Raw genomic sequence first — 8,628 nt, forward strand, 5'->3', positions numbered from 1 at the left:
TGAATCTGGAGCTCACTAGGCTCCCTGGCCTCTGAGCTTCATGTATTTGTCTGTCTCTGTGTCCTCAATACTCGGACTGCAGAGGTACATAACTATGCCTGGCACTTTACATGGATGTTGAGGATCTGAATTGAGGTCCTCATACTTACCTGACAGGCATTTTACTTACAAACTGTCATCCAGACCTAGGCTTGAATTTCCCCTTCAATCTAATGTGTTTCTAAACTGACACATATTGATGGCTTTCTGTTAATTAATCATTTTTTTGCAGAAAAATAACAAATAAGAAAAAATAATGTGAGGGGTTAAGCTTCAACAATTAATTCATTACCCACATATTCATAACCCAAGTAGAAAATGTGAAAAATGAAAGCTCTGCTAGACACAAGCTCCACAGCCCTCCTAACTGCTCCTATTCTTGACCTCCACCTTGTTCTCCCCATTTCCTTTCTTGCTTAGGCACTCTGCACAGGAGGCTTAGGTAATACCCAAGTGGGTTCATTCATCCGAAATGTGCTGAGAACCTGTCATTTATCTTGAAAGGTATTAGAAGTTATAGAGAAAATGAGGCTCTTTGTAATTTTTGGATGCGGTGTTTGGAACACCATTGTTGTGATTGATGACCGAGCCAGCAGATGTCTGGTACACACAACTTGGTGAATCTGAAGGGCCTGTGACTTGCCATATGCACAGCTGGGCTGAGGGCAGGAGCCGTTTTCTGGAAGGGGACTGAATTTCACTCAACACTCATATTACTGCAATAGCTTTCAGTTTGCCACAACCCAATTCTCATCCCTTTCTAATTTCCTGAATTTATAGGGAACATAATGCACTCTAATGACAATCAGCATGCATTCTCTAGAGCATCTCTAAAAAATGCTGCATCTCTTCTCCCTGCTTAAAACAGGAGAGACACTTAAAAGTTCAACCAAGAGATGGGAATAAGTACCTTAATATTTCCCATCATTAAGGGACTTTGGAGAGTTTTATTTTCCCCTTGTATTCCGGAACTCTTTATCTAACAGAACTCCAAATTCTTTATCAAGTAGTTACACAGCAGTTGTAATATTTGGGAATTGACTTAAAATAAGTTGGTGCTTTCTTCGGAGAGTACGAGTTTCTTGAGAAGATGAGGAAAGTTTTTTTTTTTCCCTTGGCTACAATCTAAGCCTGGAAAACAGGATGAGAAGGAACCAGTAGTTAGCTCTGTGTGTGCCTTATTCTTTCAGTTCTTCCTACAGTTAGACTCTACAGAGAACCAAAAGACTCAAAATACCATTGACCTGAAGCTTTACCAAGAAGTGATTGTCATTGGCCACCTGGCTAGGAGGATCCCATAGCTGAGAAGAGAGGGTGAGAAGGCACTCTGTGATATAAATTTGTTTTTTTCTTCTTTTCTATGTGACTGTGTGTAGCATGTGCATATGTGTGTCCCTGCTCATGTCAAGAGAAGACAAAGTCAACACCCCATGTTTTCCCCATCACTCTTCTCCTTACCTTTGTTTGCCCTCACAGCTAGTGAGCTGTAGGAATTTTCCTCTCACTTCCCTCTAGTGCTGGAATTACAGACACACACCAACATACCTGGATTTTACATACATTCTGAGAAATCTGGAAATCTAACTCAGGTCCTCATGTTTGAGCAGAAAGCATCATATCCACTGAGCCCGCTTGGCTCTAGCCCTATTCATTTTCTGAGTCCTTTCATTGGCTTTATTTGGATGATGAAAGGCTAATGATGAAACTTAGCTCATTCTTTGCTTCTAGGTCCGGATAACATTCAAAAGCTTGCCCAGTGTATCTACTCAAAGTGAACAAGGGAAGGAGCTCCAGACACATATGAGGATGAAAATGGATCCCCTGTCACTCACTGCAGAAGCAAAGGCATTTTCTGAATGCTGTAAGGTTCCTCTTGTGTTCCTACTGTTCCCCAGGCATTTAGTGGTGATGGGGTTCAGTTTTACAGATTGATTTTAATTCTTCTGCTTCACGGGAGGTAGACAGTGATGAATTGATATATTAAAGATGTGATTAATGGTTACTTTCTATTCGATGTAATTATCAGCTGATAGTTTCTGTGAAAAATGCTGGAAAATGAAACTTTTCACTTTGGATAACTATCTGCACTGTCTAGGAAGAAAAATGGGTCTCTATTTTCAACATATTACCATGGAGCAAGGCCACAAGAGATAAAGAACACTAGCTTTGTGAGTTTTGTAGAATAAGATGGATTTGAAAAAGGGCCTGTCTCTAAAGAAATTTTGAAAGGGGAAATCTCTGGATAATAAACTTCAAAATTTCCTTTAATCCTGGATTATTTTTACCAAATTTCTACCTAGTCTTCCCAATCGTTTCTTCATTGCATCTGTCCCCAATACTGTTGTACATTAATATTCCCCAAAACACAGTATTAATCACATTGTATCTTTTTTATTCTCCCCAGAAACATCTAGCAATTTCTAGTAAACATGATAGGAGGAACAAAGGCAGGGGTGTGGCATTTAAAACCTTTCAATGAAAGACCAAGTTTCTTTGCTGAATTTATCTTCATATCATCTTTGTATTCTTCCAGAGCTAATGTGCTATCCTTGACATCTTTGTCTTCACTTGCCCCGTTCCTGCTGGATCAAACTTGACCTAGTGTCTGTGTGAAGTCCAGAGACTGACAGTGATGTATTCCTCAATCAATCTTGATGGTTTTTGATAGAGAGTAATCTCTGCCCTGGAATTTATCAAACAGGTTCAACTGATCATTCAGATAGCTCCAGGCATCCTCCTTTCTCCAACTCTCCAGTGTTAAGATTGCAGACCCTGTCTCTGCTCTTTTATAATGGTCCTAGGAAACCAAATTTACATATTCCTGTGTGCTCAGCGAACACTTTACCAACTGAGACATCTCCCCAAATCCCCTTTTTAAGACTAAGGAAAAAATGTGACTGACTTTCAAATGAATAAAAATATAACTAGGTTTCTTAAATGGGGAAATTGTGTACTGTTTAGAATTATCTGGTTTTTTTAAGTTTGTTCATTTACCTATGTTCGAATCATTGCATAGTTTTATGGCATTGCCACTTAACTTGCACAGAACACATGCAACTGTGGAAAAATCTGCCCAGTAGAATCCCCGTGGAGCCTTTAATCCCAGCACTCGGGAGGCAGAGGCAGGCGGATCTTTGAGTTCGAGGCCAGCCTGGTCTACAAGAGCTAGTTCCAGGACAGGAACCAAAAGCTATAGAGAAACCCTGTTTCGAAAATCCAAAAAAAAAAAAAAAAAAAAAAAAGAATCCCCGTGGATATTCATAATCCAGTGTAGAAGAGGCCATCTCTGTCATCATTGACAAGTCTTTAGTAGTCTTCCTCATGGTCTTAGGTACTTGGTCATTGGTTTCTCCTTTCTACCAACTTTTCTACCAACTAACCTGTTGATGAAATCAAGAATGCATTCATTGTATTCCTGTGTGAAGAACTTCAAAGTTTGCCCTTTTGGAAAAGTAGCCTTTCACATGAATTTTTAAGAGAATTCATCTTTACAACAGTCTTGGTGCCACAATAGAGTTCAGTAGGGTTCTTAGACTTCTTCCAAAGGTCCTCCAGTCATTTCCACTTTTATCACATGAAAGCAGAAAGATTCATTGTTCTCCTGTACAACTAGGGTAAAAACTGTTATTTTCTGCAGTTTCTGTTGACATATTGGCATCTAAAGCCCCTAGTCTATATTAGGCTGCAATATTTTTAGTCTGAATTAGGGTTTGGTCTTGGTGTTGCTCATTCCGAAAAGCCTGTAATGGTATCCATGCACTATCACACTGAGTAGCTTCCTTTGTGCCCTGCCTCCTCATCCTTCCCTCAGATGAGAAGAGAAGATAGAAAGAAACTGGCCAAATCAGGCAGGATACCTAAAACAACATCTCTGAGGATGTCCTTGTGGGAAACCAGCAATACTGGAAGACAGCTCTGGTTTCTGTTTCTTTGTCATCTCCTAACTGATTAGCACCTCCGACTAAATGCTTATGTGATTACGTGAACGAAAATCAGAGGAGATGACATAGAATATCTGTTTGAGATACTTGGGCTAGGCACACCCATTCCCATACAGTAGTGCCTTCTATAAGTCCAGTAGAAATTCCCAAGGCTAGCAACTGGATGGTACCATATTTCCAGAAATTCTCCTGCTATACAGCTTTCTCTCTTTATCTCTCTGATTCTCTCTCCTTCCTTCCCTATCTTCCTCCCACCTATAATAACTATAATGACTATAATAATGCCTCAAATGTCCACCCGCTGTAGTAGTAAATTTTATTCTTTTTGTGAATTTATAAGGGGCAACCTGAAAATTACTGTCTTAGCTTGGCTTTCATAGCCCTCAACTTTTCCAGGACCCGGCTTCCAGAGAACTTTTTGGTCACTCTTAAATATACTTTGGTATCCCCTGATAACCACTTTTTTTTATGTCTTGGTTTTTCTGACTTTCTTCATCATATTCTAAAGATGGATTTGTATGGACACAGTATGCAGCATTCTGAAGCTGCATTCAGACTAGATAGTATGTGTTCATACTACCCTCATGACCACCCAGAGTACAATGCTTCTTTCCTTTTAGGTAACAAAGAACACCTTATCATGGCATCTTCCATAGTTTATCTCTCCATTCATCCATTGAAGGATGCCATATTAGTTATTTCTAGCATGAACTCTAATTAGTCTTAATAATAAAAGCCCAGAGTCAGATATTAAGGGGTGAAAACTGAGAGATCAGAGAAATAAAGAAATCAGCCACTAATGTTCTTAACTTTATGAAATCCTCAGACTGAAATGCTAAGCTCCTGTCTCCTCTCACCTTATATTCCTCTCTCTGCCCAGCCATATCACTTTCTGTCTCCACTTCTCTAATGCTGGGATTAAAGGCATATGCCTCTCAAGTACCGGGATCTGTAGTGATATTTTGTTTGTAATCTAACAAATAAAGCTTGCCTGAAGATCAGAGTGCGAAGCTAAGTCTCTAGTTAGCCACATAGGTCAGGCAATGATGGAACATATCTTTAATCCTAGTACTCAAGAGACAGAGGAAGATGGATCTCTGTGAGTTCAAGACCATCCTGGGCTACATGAAATTGATCAATTCTAAAAGAAAAACAGAGCCGGATGGTGGTGTCTCACACCTTTAATCCCAGTACTAGAAAGTCAATTGCCTTTAATCCCAGTTTTAGGGAGGTGGAGAAAGGGTGGGATATGGCTAGGCAGAGAGAGGAATATAAGGTGGGAGGAGACAGGATTGGATACAGTCTGAGGGTTAGTAGAGACAGGATCACCTCTTCAGTCTGAGGATTTGGTAGTGGTAAAAGTTCTCTCTAGTGTCTGGCTGCACTGCTTCTCTTATCCTTCAGTTTTCACTGCCTAATATCTGACTCCAGGGTTTCTTTACTAAGACCAATTAGAATTCATGCTACAGGGATCAAAGACATGAGATCCCAAGTGCTGGGATCAAAGGTGTGTGCCATCATTGCCTGGCCTTTATGGTTAACTAGTAGCTAACTCCACCCTATGATCAATAGCCAAGTATTATTTATTAGAGCACAAGAAATGGTCACCACCATTATTTATTTTATTGTTGCCATGCAACAAAATAACTATCAAGGACTACTTTAAGGACAAAGGGTTTCTTCTGGCTTGCAGTTTCAAGGAGTACAGTCAATGGTGATGAGTAAGGCATGAAAGCAAGAGCAGAGGGCTCCCTGGTCATACTGAGTCCTCAGTCAAGAATTAAGAGCAAATATGAATGGGCTGTGTTATAAAAATGCAGTATTCTTTGCTCATAATCTCACTCCTCCCACTCTTCAACTGGACTTTGGGAGCTCAGCACCAATGCATGATAGGGACATCCACTGAAATAGTTTACCTAAGCTAATGGGAGATCAACAACTCCAGCTGGACAGGGAAGGAACCAGCATAGGTCCAAACTAGTCCCTCTGAGTATAGCTGATAGTTTATGGCTGGGGCAGACTGTGGGGCTATTGGCTCTGAAACCAGAATTTATTCCTACTGCTTGTAGTGGCTTTTTGGGATCCTTTTCTCATTGGATGGATACCTTGCTCAGCCTAGATATAGTAGGGAGCTATCTTCTAGGCAAGTGTCTTCTAGATACTGTTAACTAAAACCAATACAAACCATCATATAGAGAGTAGAAGTATATTGTAGTCTATTTTGACATATCACCTCATATGTTTTTACAATTGCCTATTTAAGTACATATTGGCAAGTGTTCGTATCAAATGTTTATTATCTCTCTCTGTGTGTCTGTCATCTATCTATTATCTATCTATCTATCATCTATCTATCTATCTATCAATCATCTATCTATCTATCTATCTATCTATCTATCTATCATCTATATATCTATTATCTATCTATCTATCTATCTATCTATCTATCTATCTATCTATCATCTATCTATCTATCTATTATCATCTATCTATCTATCATCTATCTATCTATCTATCTATCTATCTATCTATCTATCTATTATCATCTATCTATCTATCATCTATCTATCTATCATCTATCTATCTATATCTATCATCTATTCACTGTGTTCTTGTTTTTTATTTTTGACTAATCACTGTCTGTTTCCCCCGAGTTGTGCATTTACAGTATTTAGAACTGAATTCCCAAATGTTTCTTAACCAAGAAGACAAAACTAACTCATTTCTATTCTATTTCACTACTTTTATTTCAATTGGAACTTTTTATAGAAATATTTGAACACAAACAATAAGACTAAACAAAGTATCATAGATTTCTCTACAAAGTTATGGTCTATTTATGGAGCACAGAATTGAATGTGCCTATGATCAGATTTTAAAATGACTCTGGGACTGTCTAATCTTGGATGTATATGGGTCTGACTCTTTTTAACATTTGAAACCATAAATTCTTAAAAGGAAAGCCAAAGATGTTTAGGTGAATTTTTGACTCTTTAAATTGGAATTCTTTGAAATTACAGTGAGCACAATTTACTCTGGGTAAATTATACTATAACTCTTTGAATCCTTTCATGGAAAGAAAGAATTACATGTTATTTTAAATTCACTGAACAAGAAACCTGAAAAGCTGAATAAAGTCGCTTCTGCCATGTATAAGATAACATATTTCTAAAGAAGATGAGATAGGGTAGCCCCAGGACAGCATTTGTTTCTCCTTCCATGGATGCTCAATGGGTATGAATCATTATTTAATCTAATTTTTATTCTGCTCGTAGCTTTTCTTTTGTCTCACTATAAAATATTTTTGAAAGCAAAAGTCGTTCTGGAGGGCACATAAATATAGATAAATATGTTCTGATACATTCAGACTTTAAAGTATCTGTCTGGTAAAAAAAAAACAAAAAAGAATAAAAGAAAAGCACAGACAGAAAGAATAGGGTCATAAAAGATTTAAGTATGCTCCTCCCCTTGTTTATTTTGAGAGCATTAAGTTGGTGCCTTTGCACTAGTATTCTGAGGGTTCTCTGACTCCTTTGCATGTAACTTTCATTCTTCTTTAAGATAAAGTCTCAAAAACAAACCAAAGTGTGTGTGTTTCCTCTTTCTCCAGTTCATGAAAGAGTTTGAAGACAGTAACATAACTGTTTAAGCTTGCACACAATGATCACTGAGAGGCAACCAATTTCACATGGAATTGCAGTCTTAGATGGTCAAATACACACACACACACACAGAGAGAGAGAGAGAGAGAGAGAGAGAGAGAGAGAGAGAGAGAGAGAGAGAGAGAGAGAAGGTGAAAGATTGTGAATGTTTATAACAAAAGATAACTATTCACTCACGCAAATATTTTATTTGAGCCTTATGTAGTCAGCAAAGTACAATGAAAGCTGTAGCCCTAGAAATGGACAAGTCAAGAACAGGTTCTTACCATCTTTCTTTTTCTCTTTCCTTTTCTCGCTAGTTAGCTTAAATTGTCAATTTGGCATAGCATCAGACACTATGACCTTGAACTTCTGCTCTTCCTGTCCCCTTCTGCAGTCTTAAGACTATAAGCCTACACCACCATGGCCAGTTTGAGCGGTGATGGGATATAACTTGGAGTCTCACTCATGCTTGTTAACTTTACCAGCTGAGTTGCATCACCACCCACAATAGACATCTGAGTAAGAATCCTTCTTATGGCAGGATTTAGAGACACCTGAAAGATACAGGAAGGAGAAACATGGATCTCAGTGTGGACTCATCTATAGTCCCTACCTGACACAGGATTCAGGCTCAGTGTTTGGGCTCTGGAGAAAGTTATTTACACTTACAATATTATCAAAAAGAGCTTTACTAAATTTCTATTTATATATAAGAAATGAAGCACATATCTTAGTTAAAAGAGCCACCTTAGTGTTGGCAAGAGACTTGAACCTAGAGTGGCTCCCAGGAGCCCAAGGCGATGTCCCCAGTTAGTCCCTTGGGAAGCTGAGGATAGGGAACCTGAACTGACCCTATCCTATAGCATTACTGACGAATATCTTTCATATCACCATAGAACCTTCATCTGGTGATGGATGGAGATAGAGACAGAGACCCACACTGGAGCACTGGACTGAGCTCCCAAGGTCCCAATGAGAAGCAGATGGAGGGAGAACACGAGCAA

Source organism: Alexandromys fortis, unplaced genomic scaffold, assembly GCF_014885135.2.
Source record: "Alexandromys fortis isolate MF-2015 unplaced genomic scaffold, M_Fortis_MF-2015_v1.1 scaffold_109, whole genome shotgun sequence".
Classification (NCBI taxonomy): domain Eukaryota; kingdom Metazoa; phylum Chordata; class Mammalia; order Rodentia; family Cricetidae; genus Alexandromys; species Alexandromys fortis.